The 17,551-nt window shown below is 39.4% G+C and overlaps 2 protein-coding genes across 9 annotated transcripts in view; one reads left to right on the top strand and one right to left on the bottom strand.

Annotated features, from left to right (window-relative positions):
• CMSS1 (cms1 ribosomal small subunit homolog) overlaps positions 1-17,551 on the top strand; it is a 379,939-nt gene that overhangs the window by 183,784 nt on the left and 178,604 nt on the right. Inside the window, exon 1 of one of the 7 annotated variants that reach the window (XM_053918308.2) lies at positions 1,327-1,474. The exons of 5 other annotated variants lie outside the window; for them this stretch is intronic. The gene's annotated coding sequence lies outside the window, so the exon portion shown is untranslated. Of the gene's footprint in view, positions 1-1,326; positions 1,475-17,551 lie in introns of those variants that run through there. One more of the 7 variants, XM_045193526.3, reaches the window with a different exon arrangement.
• Positions 1-17,551, bottom strand: part of FILIP1L (filamin A interacting protein 1 like) — a 310,336-nt gene that overhangs the window by 182,516 nt on the left and 110,269 nt on the right. The window lies entirely within an intron of this gene.

The raw sequence follows: 17,551 nt of genomic DNA, 5'->3' as shown, positions 1-17,551 counted from the left end.
TAGTTGGGAGAGCAAGAACATTTCGGGGGACTGTGCAAAGAAATATTGCTATGCTAGAGATTTGAACTAAATAAATTTGAACCCTATGTCCTTAATCTTATTAAAACAGAAAGCCACATGTCTGACAAGACTAAGAGTTCTGTTATTAACATGAACCAAAAGTCAGAATTAGTTTAGCACAGTCTCAGGACCTCAGTTATTTTCTTCATGAGTGTATGTAATAAAAGTATTTTGAAATTCCGTTTTAAATTGTATGCATATGTTCAGTGAGCAAGTCAGCAAAAATGCTCTTGTTAACTTAAAATAACACTCTAGCAGTAAACATTTCATTAACTGTATCTGGAAATCAATAATATACACAGTTCTAAAACAGAGCTGGGGATCTCTTATCCTATTGGATTCCTAAGAGATTTCTAGGGTAGCATTCTCCCAGGCTATTACTCTGTCTCTGATGAATAGCTATATTTTGCTAATCAAATCAAAGTAAAAAAAAAAAAAAAAACCTAGTATACCACACCACAAAGATGAGCTATATTTTTATTGCTTGTAAATACATGTTTCATAAAATTCTTGTTTTTATCTTTGTTCTATTTCAACAACTTTTAAATTTTATTATAAATTAATAAAAAATGAAAGAATTGTTAAGAGGTCTTTTATTTCATTCCAAACCATTTCTTTAGAAAGTCTGAAATTTCAATTTTCTGAGTTTCTCTTATAAAAAAAACTGTGTTTTAAAAGTCATTTTCATAATGATTAGTTCAGTCCTGACTGGCAGCTAGATGGTACAGACCGAACAAAAATGTAACCCCTTCTGTTTGCTTCCTCCAAACACAGAAAAGTGGGGCCTGTCTGGACTGCCTCTCTACTTTTTACAGAAACACGCCCTAGGGTAACACTTTGACTCCCACCATTGGCCAGTTCTTGGGACCAGTTCTTCCGTTTTTTGTTTTCTGCCTTGATCCTGAATCTGGCAGGTGCCTTGACTCTGCTGGCTTCCGTCTTGGTTTTTACTGAAACTTGCTTCAGAGTACCAAGTGATTGGGAACTTTCTGCGTTTCCAGATATTTGTATGGAATTGTTAGAAATGTGGTATAACTGTGTTTATACCTTTAGAGCCAGGTACATTTTCTCATGGACGTCAAAGGAGAAATTAGGGGTGATTTTGTTTTCTCAACAAATTCTTCAGTCTAAAGTAACAACATTTATCTAGTGATTCATAGTTCATAGAGCACTTTCTTATACATTATCTTGTTTGGATCTAGCAACAAATATATGAAGTGAATATTATTATTATCATTTCTTCTTGGAGATAAATCAACTGTCAATTTAAGTGAGGCTTATGATTCACAAAGTCCAAAGTGAGCCTCTAGAAATTAACAGCCAGTTGTTCAGACTCCTGCTTTATGTTCTGCAGTCCTGAGTTCTGCTCTGCTTTCTCAAGGGTTCCCTGAGGACTCCATTTCTAGGACTCCAGGTAATAAAGTGGGGGCGGGAGGAAGGCCAGGGGAGGAAACAGGAAAATTCCCTAGAGAAGTCCATCTCATCCTATCTAATAACCTGTTTATCGTGTCCCCATCCCCACCCCATTCTTCTGGAGCCCCGCTACTGCAGAAATCTGTCTTGGCCAGTTTCTCCAGCTTCCTTCAGCTCTCAGTCTCATTCCTCGGTCTAAGCTGTAACCCTGTTCTCTTCGCCCTCCCCTTGCTGCATTTCACTGTTCCTGCAAGCTACTCTGCCTTATAATGATACATTTTTAAATTGTGGAAGCAGTTTTTCAAAATTATCAATTCAACTCCTTAATAACTTCTGCAGAAAAACACTAAGGTGTAAGGAGTAAGATAATCATGTTTTAATATGCTAGTATGCTATCAGTAAGTTAATATTAAAAGTTAGGCATTAATGTGATAGGAAGGAAAGTGGAAGTAATAACCCTTTGCTTACTCGAACTGGTTTTAACAAAACTCACTACTATATATAGTCAATATTAAGATCTCGGGTGGATACAGACAGTGGAGTACTCCTTCAGTTCTAAAGCACTTGGCACCTTCCTACTAAGGAATTACACCCAGCAAGAACTATATTGCTCTTTCTAAATGTAAATTAAGAAGGCTGAGTCTTAAAATCCCATAAAGGGATTATAGTTGCAATTCTCTGTCTGCATTTGTGTTTGTGTGTGAGAGAGAAAAATAAATATATTAAACTCAGAGTTACTGAGCAGTTGTTATATGCCAGATATTGCTTAAGGCCTTGAACTACTGTCATGAACAAAATAGAAAGTGCCAGCCCCAACAGCATTTCCACTGGGAGGCAGGGAAGGTGGTCAAGAGAGGAGAGAAAGGCAAAGACAGAGATAACAACAGATACATATCATACATTGTGTTTCCATATCAGAACCTTAACCCACAGCCACAGCCAAGTGACGCACATCAGAGAACTTCCATTCACCCACCTGCTCACTGTCCCACCAGACTTGACACTGAGAGCCTCGCACGAGGTGAACATCGAGTGCTCAACCCCCGAACCCAACTACAACTCCCAACTTGAAATCAAATTAACACATGCTTATCAAATACATATTATGTGCTCCAAAAGGTTTCAGTCCTGACTACAACTGGAATTACTGGAGAGCCTTTTTAAAACACCATGTTTATGCTCCACTTAAAACCAATTGAATCAGAATCTTGAGAGTGAATCCTGACATCAGTATTTTTCCAAAGCTCCCCAGTGTGATTCTGACATACAGCCAGAGTTCAAAACACATTTCCCACCAGTGTCCAAAGGGAGGAAGAGAAAAAAGTAAGAAGAAAAATCCACTCATGTTTTTAAAAAAGATAGTACCTTTCTGGAATTCCATAAGAAGCCAGGGGTGGGAGGTGGGAAAGCAAACATTTAATTTCCCTTCACATTTTTATCTAACAAATATTTGTTGACTCCCATGAGCAGGGAGGAGTTGGAAAAAGTACAAAGCATGTCCCTTCCCTCAAGGCACTTAAATTACTGTTAGATATAAAAGTCAGAGAGTCTAGAGAATTAAAAATACAAGAGTGCTCAAGAAATATCCCCAAATGGCGAAAGACACATGTAATGTAGTCTGAATTTCCATAATGGCAAAAGACACTTGTGGGTCAGGATCTTCTCTGATGCAAACCCAAGAAAACAACATCCATACCACATTAATTGTGAAAAAAATTAATCTACTCATTAGTGTTGCAGCAGAAAATTCCTGCTCATTTACAGATAGGCAACCCATGCCTACTTAAAGAGAGATATTCTTATTAGGAACGTGTGAGCATTTCAAGTGGCTGATCTACCTATTTGTGAATGTGATACCTACTTGCAGAGGTATACACCTTGCAAAAATAGTCTGTGTACCCAGTGAGGTTTTTTATGAATAAATAAGATTTTTCAGGAATTTAATAAAATATCGCAATAAATTTAGGAATATAATTGTTCAAGAACTATTCCCATTGTTAAAAATATATGAAGTAATTTTTTTAATTTTTATTTATTTATTCTTAGAGAGAGGGAAGGGAGGGAGAAAGAGAGGGACAGAAACATCAATTGGTTAGTTCTTACATATGCCCCAACCTGGGACCGGGCCCACAACCCAGGCCAGGCTTGTGCTCTGACCAGGAATCAGACTGGTGGCCTTTCATTTTGTGGGTCTGACACCCAACCAACTGAGCTGCATCGGTCCAGGCTAAAGTGATTTCATTTATGTTATTTAATCCTCACAAGTGTATTATTGAGAAAACAAATCACATGTCACTATAAAGTGACAAATCCAGGTTTTGAGTTTAAGTCTTCCTAGTTCTTTGTTATTTCTTATACCCCAATGGTTCTCTGTCTTTGCTACACATCTGAATATCTAAGGAAGTTTTGCAAAATTGCCCAGGGCCCAATTCACCAGTAGTTCTTACAATAGGTGGATGGAGGAGGGGGAGACTATTGGGGGGAGTGTGTGTAGTAGGGAAATAATATGGGTGCTTCAAAAAAATATTTTAGTCTTTACTGTCACTTTATTTTAAGTGAATAATAGATTTGTTAACAGATAAAAAACTTTGTACACGACTATGAAATTAGAAAATATGAAAAGATAGAATAAGAAAAGCATGAGGTAACAGAGTTTTGATAATACCATAAATACCAAATATCTGGCAACCTAACTTCTAAATCGCTCAAACTTTTTAAAATATAAATTAAATATAATGTCTTCTAAAGAAAATTGCTTTGAAAAGGTGGTCGGGCTTTCCATGATCTTGAATCAAGATCAAATTGAATAAAATTTTTCAGAAGTTATATCAGTCTCTGTCTAGACTATAGAGTTGAAACCAGTTAGTCTTGTATAGAAATTCAGAATCATATGCATTACCCAATGAGTATTTAATCTAAGCAAGATCTGTTGCTGTCTGAAAATTTACATAGTTCCATAAAATAGTACATCCTTGTTAAGGATAAATCTACCCTAGATATCCCTATTTTAGATCTAAAAGTATTTTCTTATAATGTTTCAGTGGTAGCCCATTGAAAACACCTTTAAATAGGATGAGTTTTAATCCATTTTGTCTGTGTTTAAGTGTATGTGTATTAACACATTCTATGAATGGAGAGAAGGAGATTGTATACACCGTATCCAAAGAATGCATTTTGGAATTAGGCATTTACCAAACACAGTTTGCAAGGGAAGTAGGATTTGTGGGTGATACTACTTTTCTAGGAGAGAAATGCACCTATTCAAATTTTGTAGAGCTTAGTTATCTTGTAGCTTGTGTACACCTTTGATCATCTTATTCCTTTTATGTCTAGATGCCTTTTGATCACATAACCTACTAAGATTTCTTCAGGCTAATTAAAGAAGGATGAAATTCATCCTTCTTTACTCTTCCTATTAATCACTTGGTATCCATTTCCGGAGAATGAAGAGTTCCTTTTCTTACCCAAGGTAAACTCAGTTCATAATCTATATTCTTAATTCCATTATTGCTGATTTACTTTAGAATGGACACCTTCGAGCTGGCCCTCTGTCTTGTGTATCTTCAGCCTCCCCTTTTCTTTCCACCATCTTCTTCCCCTCAACCTAAAAACATGCTCAGACCTTTCCATTCCAACTAGTGGGGGTGAGGAGAAAGCTTCCTTGACCTCCCTTGATCTCCTCACACCCAATTTCTCCTACAGCCCCTTCCCTTCCGGCAATATGATCTGCTCTCTCCCCTTCATTCCTCAGTCCACACTTGGGCTCTCACCTCAGAGGTCATTGCAACATCCTTGTAGTCACACCCAGTGGACACGTTTCTACCCTCATTAATCTTATATCACCTTTCAACAACATTTGACACTGTAGATCACTCTGTCTTACTTCTTCCCTGTCATCGTCTGTGACCTTTTTTGCTCTGTTTTCTCCCTGCTTGTATGACTGCTTTTTCTCAAGCCCCTTTCCTGTCTCATCTTCTGTCCATCTCTTAAATGTTCCATACTTCTTGGGGTTTTATTCTCGCTCTTCATTTTGTCCCTGGATAATTTTGTTCATCCGTGGCTTCTGCCAGTGGTATGTTGGAGCCAGCTTCTAAGAACCAGTTGTGTACATCTTTTCTCAACTCTTTATTCAGTGACCGTCATGTTGGAAGCTCTAAATTGGCCACGGTGGGAGTATTTATGCCATGGAAATGGGCAAATCCTACCAATGGGGGTGGGGTGTGTGAGAGTTAGTTTAACAGCACACCAATGGCTTCAGCAATGATGTATGTGCTGCCAGTTCCCAAACCCGTGTCTCACACTTTCTGAGCTCCACTCGTTATTTCCAGCCGATTTCTAGCCAGCTCCACTTGAATGCCCAAATGGAACTCATTTCAGTAGTCTTCCCTTATCCATGGTACCACTTTCCATGGTTTAAGTTACCTGCAGTCAGCCATGGTCTGAAAATACTAAATAGAAAATTACAGAAGTAAACAATTCATAAGTTTAAAATTGTGCACAATTGTGAGTAGCATGATGAAATCTCACACCGTCCCACTCCATCCCAGGAATCGTCCCTTTGTCCAGCATGTACACCCTGTATGTGCTTTCTCCCCATTAGTTAGTTAGTAGTCATCTCAGTTATCAGATCTACTGTCGCAGTATCACAGGGCTCGTGTTCAGCGCAGCCTTGCTTTATTTAACAATGGCCCCAAAGTGTAAGAGCAGTGATGCCTGCCGTATGTATATGCCAAAGAGAAGCCGGGAAGTGCTTCTTTTAAGTGGAAAGGTGAATATGATACAATACGATATTTTAAGAGAGAGAGGAGCCTCATTCCCATAACTTTTATTGCAGCACATTGTTATAATTGTCCATTGGTATAATTGAACATTGTTATAATTGTTATTATTTATTATTGTTACTCTCTTACTGTGTCTAATTTATAAATTAAACTTCACATAGGTATATATAGGAAAAAAACAGTAAATACATGTTTCGGTACTACTCTCAGTACAAAATTTCAGGCATCCAATGGGATCTTGGAGCATACTCCCCACAGATAAAGAGGTACTGCTACTGTATCCTCCTCCGAATAGCCCTCTCCTGCTCTAGTCAGTGCTTTGGCTAACGGCCCCACTAATTCTCCCGTCATCCTCGTAGAAAACCCACCTTTCTCTCTTCCTTGGCCATTGTGTCTAATTGATTACTATATATGTATATATTGTATATATGTCTCCACCTTGTCTCACAAAAGATTTAAGTCAGCTTACATACACACGCACACACACACACACACACACACTAGTACAGGACAGAATAATTTCTCTCACAGTGTTGGTAAAGGAAGGAATCTGGGCAACAGAGAAATAAGCACAAGAAAAAGAGAGGAACTCAGAACTTAGATGGGTACACAAAACACATGCCATGAAGTCCAGACAGCTGTATCCTGCCAGTTAGTTGAACATCCTGAATTGCTCTGGACCCATCTTTGCTAAGAACTGTAACAGCCTCATTAATCACTACCCCTGCCCCCAGACCTACTGCTTTCCCACCCTCCCGTTCACTTTCCACAAAGCTCCAGAGAATGATTCTTAAACTCTAATCTGATTCCATCATACCACCTTATCTTCAGTTTAGAAACTTTTAATAGCTCTCCACTGCTTTTGAGATAAAGTCCAAACACACACCCAGAGGAAACCTGCTCCAGGACATTTTTGGATCATCCTTTAAGATTCATCTCAGATATCACCCCTCTGTGAAGCCTTCCCTGGCTCCAATTGGCACTTCTACTGTTCGTCTATATCCCTCGTATGTATCTCTTGTTTGATCCAAGTCGCTGTTTTGGAATGCCTGCTCTATGCCATGAATTGTATTTGGTATTAAGGATACAGAGTAAAACAGTCTTTGTTTTTTAATGACCTCTAGTTGAGAAAACATTTAAGCAAATTATGGAAAGTGTGATTAAGTGTAGAAGAGAGTGCAAGGTTCAGAGATAACAGGGAAGAGGAGGAGCACTGCCTCACTGCACATATCACATTCTATTGTGACCATTACTTGTGTTTCTCTCCCACTGGAGTGGGAAGAGTGTGCATTACATGCACCACAGTGCAAAGTACAGGGTAGGTGTGCAATGGTAGGTATATGTTAAATGGATGGGTGAATGAAAGGACATTGCAAGAACAGTTTGAAATTAGTTAGAATATTATGGACAAATTCCAGTGATTCTTGCTTCTCTTGTCACCTATTACCAACCTTATTTAGAATTGGGTGAATGAGGATGTATAAATATGAGAACATTTATATTCTTACACTGTATAGGCTAAATCCTTGCCTTGGGAACTTTTCTTTGTGGTTCAGCAAGTTTTGAATCTGTTAGCCTTCAAGGAGGAGCTCAGGACATAGCTTTTTCAATCAGCCCTTTGCTAAACACATCAAAGAAATCTGTCCCTTGATGGTTCATTTGCTTTACAGCTTGCCAGAGGCTCAGGCAAAAGGTCCCAATTAAAAGATCTGTGTGTTTCTGTGGTCTCTTACTCAATGGTAAGGGAAGAATTCCCAGGGCTTCATCACATCATCAAACAATGCATCCACTTAATCTTACTGGATTAAACAAAAAAAGCCCCACACCATTCTAAAACTTTATAGTTCGGTTTCACCCACAGTCCAATCTCTGAAGACTTCTGTTCATGCTGATACAAAAGTGTCTAGACTCTAGAACATTATTTCTCAGTCCTAGCTTTAGAAAAAAAAAAAAAGGAAGGAAAAGGAAAAATGAAAGAAAGAAAAGCAGTATCAATCAGACTTCACCTCCAGAGAATTGGGGCCCAGGCATCAGAATTTTTGAAAGTACCTAGTTGATTTTAATGTGTAACCAGATTTGAAAACACTGGCTTAGAGTCATAACTTGAATACTTAGCCTGGATATTACTTCAAAACACTGCCACCTTCTTCTCCTACAGGCCTCTACCTAAATGTTAACCTTGTCAGTGGTGCCTCCCCCATCACCTAACACTCAGAACATTTACCACAATCTGAAAATAATTTGTGCATTCTTGTTTTTCTTGTTTCTTCTCTATCCCTCCTTTTAGTTTAGGAACTTTATAATATATCGTCATCTACTGTTCAGTGAATGTGAGCTGTAGATCTAGGACTATGTGACTGCTGCTAGACTTAATCAACAGAGGGGAGAAGGAACTGGCAGAGAGAGTGAAAGTTTAAAGGCAAGAAACTCTGTACTTAGACGAGAATCACAGGATGCCTTCACTGTTTGATACAAGTCAAGAAATAGTACTTACTAAACCGCAGTGCGAAGGTTGCGCACCCCTACCACTTCTTTACAAATAAAAATAAAACACCTTTTTATTCACAATGCAATATATGTTTGTAAAAAATTCAAACAATACTACTAAAAGTGCAACTTCTAACCCCCATTCTCCAGGAGTAACCATTGTTTATAGTTTCATGTTAACATTTAAAATATTCTATAATGTGCACACAAGTAATATACAGGTTGATTAAAATAGAATTGAACACTTTCAAAATGTATTACTCAGTAACTGTGTTTTATATAAACATGTAATTAAAGCCTGGAGTTGTCCTGCGGTAATACACCTGTAAGGGTAAGTTTATGATTTAGTACAAAGTACATTTTTATAAGATAACCTAGTTACTGAGTGATAGATTCTTGAAAGTGTTCAATTTCTTTTGAATTACCCTGTACTTTATATACACACACACACACACACCCTGAAAATGGGTTCTTAACACACCCATTATTAATGAAACGTTAGTTATTTTAGAAGTTACTTCTACTCCCAAAATTGAAGATTAGATTTAAATTGTTTTAAGCAGTGAAAAATTTGGTAGTACCTTCTCACTTTATCACAGTTCAGCTATTTGGAAACACAGGGATCAGCAAGCCATGCCTGTCAAATCCAACCCTTCCCCCTTTTTTATAAATAAAGTTTTATTGCAAAATAGTTATGCTCATCCATTTACATATTGTATGTAGCTGCTTCTGTATTGTAATGGTAGAAATGAGGAGTTGTGATAGACAACATATAGCCCATAAACTCTGAAATATTTACTGTCTGGTCATTTAGGGAAAAAGTTGGCTGACTCCTGCCCTAGCTAATCAAGAGGATTATACCATCAGCCTTGGCTGGTGTGGTTCAGTGAACTGAGCACCGGCCTTCGAACCAAGAGTCACCAGTTTGATACCCAGTCAGGACACATGCCTGGGTTGTGGGCCAGGTCCCCAGTAGGGGGCACATGAGAGGCAACCACACACTGCTGTTTCTCTCCCTCTCCTTCTCCCTCCTATCTCCCAAGTCTAAAACTAAACAAACAACATCTTTTAAAAAAAATTATACCATTAGTATACAATCAGAACAGACCAACCAAGCCCAGTATATGAGCATATGAGCATGTGTTGGTGGTTCTGAGGTTTCATATTCTACCTGTAGAAAGAGTGGACTGTACACAGCTGATTGCTTCTCATAGGAAGGAAGTCTGCCAAAGTGTTGGTAAGTGATGGGGTGGCGAAGGAGCAGGAAGACATGTTCCGTCTAGCTGGGTCCTGTCTTGTTAGGTCACATCTCCTTTTCTGTTCTCTTCCCTCGCAAGGGGAGCAGTGCTCATTACAGATGCGGCCACAGTTTTCAGAACACCTGTAGGTTGGATCCTTTGAATATAGACCAGTCTGCCCTGTCTTTGCTGCCGAGCTTCATAAAGCATTTGGTTGAACAATTAGAGGGCTGGGCACCTTTATGAACCCTGCTCCAGGTGCAGTTCGATCACCCTTTCCCCTCCATAGCTGCTCAGCATGCAAGGTAGGAGACCCCACACAGTGTCAGCTTTGAGGGAAACACTACAAGACGTTTAGTTTTCATCTCCACTGGGCTTGTCTATTTCCGCCCAATTCCAAGTTTGTTGGAAATGCCCCACCAGAGATTCCACTGCAGATCTTCCAGTGATAGGTATCTAAGTGACCAGCTTTGGAAAGGTGTAGTGCCAGGACTGGTGGGGAGGCATTATAGCAGGACAGGCTTGCCCGGCTGACCACTTCCTCTTATCTCTGTGTTGTGCCCTAATAAGTGTTTCCTGTCTGTAGAGCTTGTGGTGTGTGAGCTCACAAGCTGCTATCTTTTGGGTAAATCCTGTACAGACTGGCCCTGAATTTGATTTAGGTGCCAGCATCCGTCTTAAGGTATGAAATATTTGGAGGCTGGACTAGCCTCTCTCTTCTCCCTTCCCCTCCTCCTCTTTTATTTTATTTTATTTTTTTTGCATCCCTTGCAACTCCTTGTGCAAATATTGCCCCTGCAGAAAATAGGTGTTATAGGTGTTATAGCCCCAGAAAAGTATTTGCTTTTAAGCTTCTATGGTTTAGAGTATCCCTATAATTTTTGGTATGAACATTCACATTTTCTAGAACTATCAATTCTTACCTTCCATTTTTTCCCTTGCTTTCACAAGCTTCATACACAGCTACACACTACTAATAATTCAAAAAAAGGATGAAAGTAGCCAAAAATTTGAATGATCTATATAGCTGAGAATAAATAAAGCTGATTATGTGTCTGGCTTGTGTAACTAAACATTTATATCCATTGCATAGGTGTGACTGGCCTGCATTTTTTATGGTGAAATTGCAGAACTGAAAGGGACCTTGAAGATCAAGTAAATTGTACAGATGTGGAAAGGCCCTATAGACCTGGAGTGACTTGTCCAAAATGATGAATCCTCGTCCCACAGGCCTTTAGACCAGATGGCTTAATCTATAGTTACACATTCCATCCATAAAACTTCCCCTCTAAAGCATGACTTAAACAAAGCAAATACCAGAAACTTCGCTTTGGGTTTATATTGCTTTCTCTGATGAGTATGTGTGTGATCTGAGACTCTCTCTGCTGTCTGCAAATCAGACATTCTTGCTGGATTGCATCAGAGTGCAGGCGACATGATTGATGAAGAAAGGGCAGAGGAGGGATGACGTAATGGCTCATGCAACATTTACCTGCGAATTATCTCTAGCTGTGTACTGCTCGGTGTGACTCACGCACTGAGGCACTGCCATCCCTGTTATTCAGCACTGTAGTCTCACACTTACCTCACCCTGTGTGTCTCCCCTTTCTTGCCAAATCTGATTAGAAGCACTTTTGTTTTAAGCCATGTTTATGAAGCCATAAGAGGACTTTGTACCAATGACCATGTGGAGAAAATAAAAGACTGTTAGAACAAGCAAATTACATACTGACTTGGTCAAATCAGCTTGATGCCTCTCTCAATTTAGTTCAGTAGATGCTTACATAGCACCTACTATGTGCCTTGTGGTATTGATACTGATAGTTTTTTTCCTTACATGGCTGTTTTGTCTCAGCTTCAGTTTCACAAATTGACAGCAAACAAATCTGTACCATTCCACTGCCCAGGTACCTGCTTTCACATGTACTTCTTGTAAACCTCAAAGCAAAGCAGTTCAATTTGTACCCATTTTAGAGGTGAGGACACTGGCTCAGTTCCCTTAGCAACTATCTGTCAGAATTTGAATTGGAATCCTAGTCTCTTGACACCACATACAGTATTTTTTTTTTCACTACATTACAAGTGTCTTTGTTTAGGTACTCAAGGAATTTTTTCAAGAAAAATGTTCAGTTCTCTCAAGTTGATCTTCATACTTGAAATAGTCTCTGCCTCTGTTCTTTGTTTAAGCTTGGGATACTACGAGTCAAGGGAATCGGCATACACACACGCGCGTGGTCTCTCCAGAAAGTAGTCATCCATGTAATGGGAAAAACAGAGACATTTATTGAAAAAGATAAAGATACAAGAAACATTGTATACAGGACAACGATGCCTCAGTCCCCTTCAAAGTAGGCACTTTGGGACCTCACACAGTTCTCCCAATTGCCATCAGCTGCCCCATTGTATTTTCCTGAATCTTATCAACGATCCAAAATTGATTCTCTTTCAAAGGTGATTTTAGTTTTGGGAAAAGCCAGAAGTCACAGGGTGCCAAGTCTGGGCTGTAGGGGGTGGGGGGCTGAGTCACCTGGGTGATTTGATGTTTCACCAGAAAATATGCATGAGACATGATGCATGAGCCGGCATGTTGTCCTGATAAAGCTGCCAATCACCAGTTGCCTATAGCTGTGGCCTTCTGAATCATCCGAATAGTTTCCACGGAGGAATATTCAAACTTAACACAAAATTTGATTCAGATTCATTGCTCTACTTGCTCAGTCATTTTGAATGGGATGGCCACACAGTACACATGCTCACTCAGTGGCATCTGCCACACCCACTGACTAGTATAGTGAAGTCATCATTGTTCACACATGTGCATTCCAGTCCACTCTCCTTGGCTGCCAGGTTACATCGATGTCACACAAACCTTTCTCATTAAATTAACAATGGCTGGACTTTTCCAGACCAACCTCATCTGTGTGTGTGTATATATACACACACATACAAATGCATATATACTTGTATGTTATATGTTCTGTGGTGGATTTGTATTATATGAACACTAAATTCATTGTCTATATTGGTGGCTAAATATATCTTCCATTTTCTGTTTGTTGTGCCAAGTTGCAAGGATTAATGCCAAAGAGATGAAATACTGTATTCATAAGAGAATTGTGTTATTGTTGAACCCAAGGGAGAGGAACCAACAGAAGAATAGTGGGATTACCCAACAGAGTAGTGGAGGGGGGTGTATTAAGAAAACCCCATTGAATTTAGCCTCTGTTGACCTTTGAGAGAATAGTCGTGATCTATCATAAGATCAGAAGCAAAATACAAGATATTAAGCATCATCTAATATCAAATTGGAGCAGTCAGGAGGATATCATGAATCTAAGAAAGAGGCAGCAGGAAGCGAGGGCACAGGTCTAGGAATTGACGTCTGGGAACCAGGGCTGGGTGATGGTAGTACCTAAACGGTAGAATTTGGAGGTTAAAAGCAGAAGCAAATGGTGTCATCAAGAAGAATTTCAGCTTCTGAGATTCCCACTATGGTTCTAGTGGGAAGGTCCAGCCTCTGAGGGAGTAGAGGCAGGAGAATCATTGGTGCCTATTGGCAAGCAGCTTCTTGTAGACTCGCACCCTTTGCATAGTGGATTTCATGTGGTTATTACTTTTCTAAGTAGTCAAGTAATTGGGTTGCAATTTGGGAAATCAAGGCTGGCTCTGCAAGGATGTCATTGGGTTGGAGAAGAGAGTGCCAGAAGTTAGCTTAAGTAAGTGGAAGGCCCAGTAAAAGTTCAGCTCTCATAAATAGAAAAACCAACTCATTCATAATACCAAACCTCATCATATTCAAGGAAGCAGAGTTAAAGGGCACCTCCCTTTCCTGTCTTTGTGTAGCTAGTAGCACTTTGCATTCTTAAAAGTCAAATCCTGTTAGTGATCACTTTCTTTCTCTCAGATTGCTCACTTTGTATTTTTGACTTACTGTTCCGTGTAAACTGTAGGAGACTTCTTGACTCCTGCTACTAAGAAACAGGTTGCCTTGGAGAAGTTGAAGCTTGGAGCCTAGGGCACTGAGATTAGGATGGGATCTTACAGTGGGGCCCCTGTATCCCTGATGTATGCGTACAAGAATCCCACTGGGTGCTTATTAAAAATGTAGATTCCATGCCCTGACCGGTGTGGCTCAGTCGTTTGGGCGTTGACCCGTGAGGCAAAGGGTGGCCAGTTGGATTCCCAGTCAGGGCACATGCCTAATTGTGGGTTCAGTCCCTGATTGGGGAAGCATGCAAGGGGCAACCAATCGATCTTCCTCTCTTGCACTGATGTTTCCTTCCCTCTCTTTCTCCCTTCCTTCCCCTCTCTCTAAATAAATACATTTTTTAAAATGTAGATTCTTGAGCCCCTCACTAGGCCAACTAAATAGAAATCCACGATCGGATGTGGCTCAGGAATATGCATATTGATAAGCACCACTGAGAAGCTTTGTGAAGCCTATAATTTAAGAACCATTAGTCTAGGAAATGTGTATGGGCTATAATAAGCCTAGTTCTAGAAAAGTGACCTCTTTTACAAACCGAATTCTTATTCTAAAATTAAACTTTATTAATATACGATATGGCCGGGCACATTTGCTTTAATGAAAATTTATAAATCTGTTTGAAACTCTTAGGACAAAAGTTTAAATGCAAGATACATGCAAAATGTTAGCAGTAGTAATAAATAAAATAAACATTCGGCTATGAGGAAAGAAGCCTTTATGAACTCAGAAAGGCTGTGTGTTTTGTGAAATTTCTATCATTTCCCATGAAGGGGTGAAAGGAGGGGAGAGCACAGGGTAAAGCTTTCCCTGGCTTTGAAGACCCAGATCCTTTCTTCTGCTTGCTTCCAAAATGCAGCTGCTTCCTGCGCGCAGTCCTTTTGTCACAGGCCAGCTGTGTCTCGTTTATTCCCAAACCCACTATTGCTGCTCAGCCCTTATACACCCCAACCAGAATGCAGGTTAGCAGAAAAGAGGAGCAATTTGATAGAAAATAGAACTGAAGTTTTATAGAAAAGAGGGAGGCAATGATTCGGAGTTCTGAAAAGACCTAAAGCCTTCGACCAGAAAGCCCTTAGCCATAGACCTCTGAGTAAAACTGTTTGTTGTCATTATACACTGTGGGGGTAGGGGCAGTAAGAGAGACTGGTCCAGTTCCCGATGTCTCCTCAGAAACTAACTCCAACTAATCTCCCCCCAGCCATCATCTGACCTTTGGCTCTTAATTAAATTTTGTTTTTGTTGTGTTTAAATTGTTAACTTTGTGTAAGTCATTTCCCTAAGTAATCTCTAAATTTCTTTATGATAGGAACTGTTATGTACTTCTGAGTACATTCGCCAACACACTTCTTTCTTCCTTTCCCATAATCATCATCACTACTACCCACAGCTGGATAAATTTGAGTTTCACCTTTCACCTCTTTTCATCAAATTATCATCTGTAATTTTCATCTGTAATGGCTCCTTTAAAAAAATTCTTCTATATAGTCCTTGAAGCCATCATTTAAATCCCAGAAGTTTTAGATTTCCTCTTTTTATTTTATATTTAAAACTCAGCTTTGGAATGATAAGAATCCAGCTTGTTTATCTTACATCTTCTCTTCCCGTAAGAAAATCCAAATTTGGGATGTACTCAGCCCTAAGCATAGTGACTTCTAGAATTTGCTACTTAGGTTAAGAAATTCATGCTAAGAGCAAATGTTTCTGGCACTGTTTTAAATCAGATAACCAAATTAATTGCGGCATGTCAGCCAAAGCAAGCACCCTTGATAGGCAGAACCATGATGCATTGTCTTGAGCTGTTTGATTACTAAACCACTGCGAACTCCTAAAAGTGACCTATTATGAATTTGCATTGTCAGGGATTTAAAAAATTTTTTTTTGCATTTCAGGTATTTTTGAATTGTCTCATTTTATGTACTGTTTGTCCAAAATCTGACCATATTCATCTTCATAACTCTTTCAGTATTACTGGCTTTCTTAGTGTTTTATTTAGCTGGAATTTGTTTTGTATGAGGTTTACCCCATCTCCTGGCCTCTAATTTTTCCTGACTTGCTGTTTATTATGTCCTTGGCATTCACTAGCCTCTTGACAGGTGTTTGAAGTGGGAAGAAAAGCAGAAATCACCTGTTCTACAGGCCTTTATTATATTTCCTATATTCTCTTCACGAACATGAGAGTCAAGGATTTGAGTCTCTCAGATTCAGTGTTTTTATCTTCTATTTATTGAAATCAACATATCTTCTTGCCTAAAATTTTTGTGTGACTAGAAAACCATGTGTACTAGAGCCTTAGTGACATGTTCATAAAACTGGTGTTTTCATGTTCACTGATCCATTTTTGTATGAAATATCAAGTTCTAAAAATCTGTGCCCGTACATCTCCCACCACAAAAAGATGGTGTAGTATGAGAAACCATATCATGAAGGATGCAAAGGTCCAGTCAGGGGAAACTGTAAGCGATACATTACACAGTGAAGAACAGAGGCAGAGGGAGGCCTAGAACTGGCCGAAGAAAGAGACTTTGCTCTGGTTGCAATTCAGGCCAACCTCCAAAGTGCTTTAAGTTAAACAAGCGCTTCACTAATGGAAGTTAGAGTGTTGTATAAGCAAAATAGGCCGTGGTGCTTTCAGTACCATTGTAATTAATTATAATATGGGACTGATAGGAATCATTGGGAAAGATACATTAATAATCTGGTGGCAACAGGGAGTTGGCAAGAGCTGGCCACTGAGGAAGCAGAGGCAGATGTCTGCTGGTGAGCAGATTATCATGGCCTCCCACTCATTGGTTATTACAGAGCATGGGGTTATTAGTTTTCTAAGTAGGTACATGCTAATTTTCTTGGGAAACTGAGGCCTCCCTTGGGATTAGGATCAGAGCTGGTTTCCCCAGCACAGCCTTACCACGAGATCTATATATAGGGTGTTGCCCTTCTCATCTACCAAGTTGTCATAATATTTTCCACCTTCCTGATCTTTATACTATTATAATTACAATAAATCGCCTCTGCCCTTGGAGATAATCTCTTTTCTCACATCTGGGTTTTAGTCTTTCAGTAAAGCTGCTTAAAGCAGTGGGGAGGAAAGAGCCTTTCCATAAAGTTAAAGTTTTTCCTGATAAAGGTAACTACTCCACCCCTCCTTCCCAATTAGTTCCCTGCCAGCAATAGCATAGACTTGAGCCGGTGCCATATGTTTTAATACCATAAGGACTCACTTGATAAAGGCTGTGCATGGCAGAGGGAAAAAGCAGCCAAAGTGTCTAAGCTAAAATTTTCCAAGATTTCCATATGAGATGCAGCCAGGGCACCCTTCGTCTAATTGTTACCATGTGTTTGCTGTAGTCATTGGTACCCTGCAATTCTCATTCTCCTGCACTTACAGAGATTAGACATTGCAGGAAGTACAAGCCATGTCAGGATGGAAATCTACTCTAGCTACAGAGAATTTGGTCTTTGACAAAATGAAGTACAATAGCAAAGACAGGGAACAACTGTGGGATTAATTCTGTGATCTTTCCAAATAATAACTAAGTAATTATTGGTCCGTTAGTCAGGAGCACTCAGTATTATGTTTCATTGTT

The sequence above is a fragment of the Desmodus rotundus genome, chromosome 2, assembly GCF_022682495.2.
Source record: "Desmodus rotundus isolate HL8 chromosome 2, HLdesRot8A.1, whole genome shotgun sequence".
Classification (NCBI taxonomy): domain Eukaryota; kingdom Metazoa; phylum Chordata; class Mammalia; order Chiroptera; family Phyllostomidae; genus Desmodus; species Desmodus rotundus.
The sequence above is the reverse complement of the archived record's forward strand: the minus strand, read 5'-3'. Positions and strand labels throughout refer to the sequence as shown.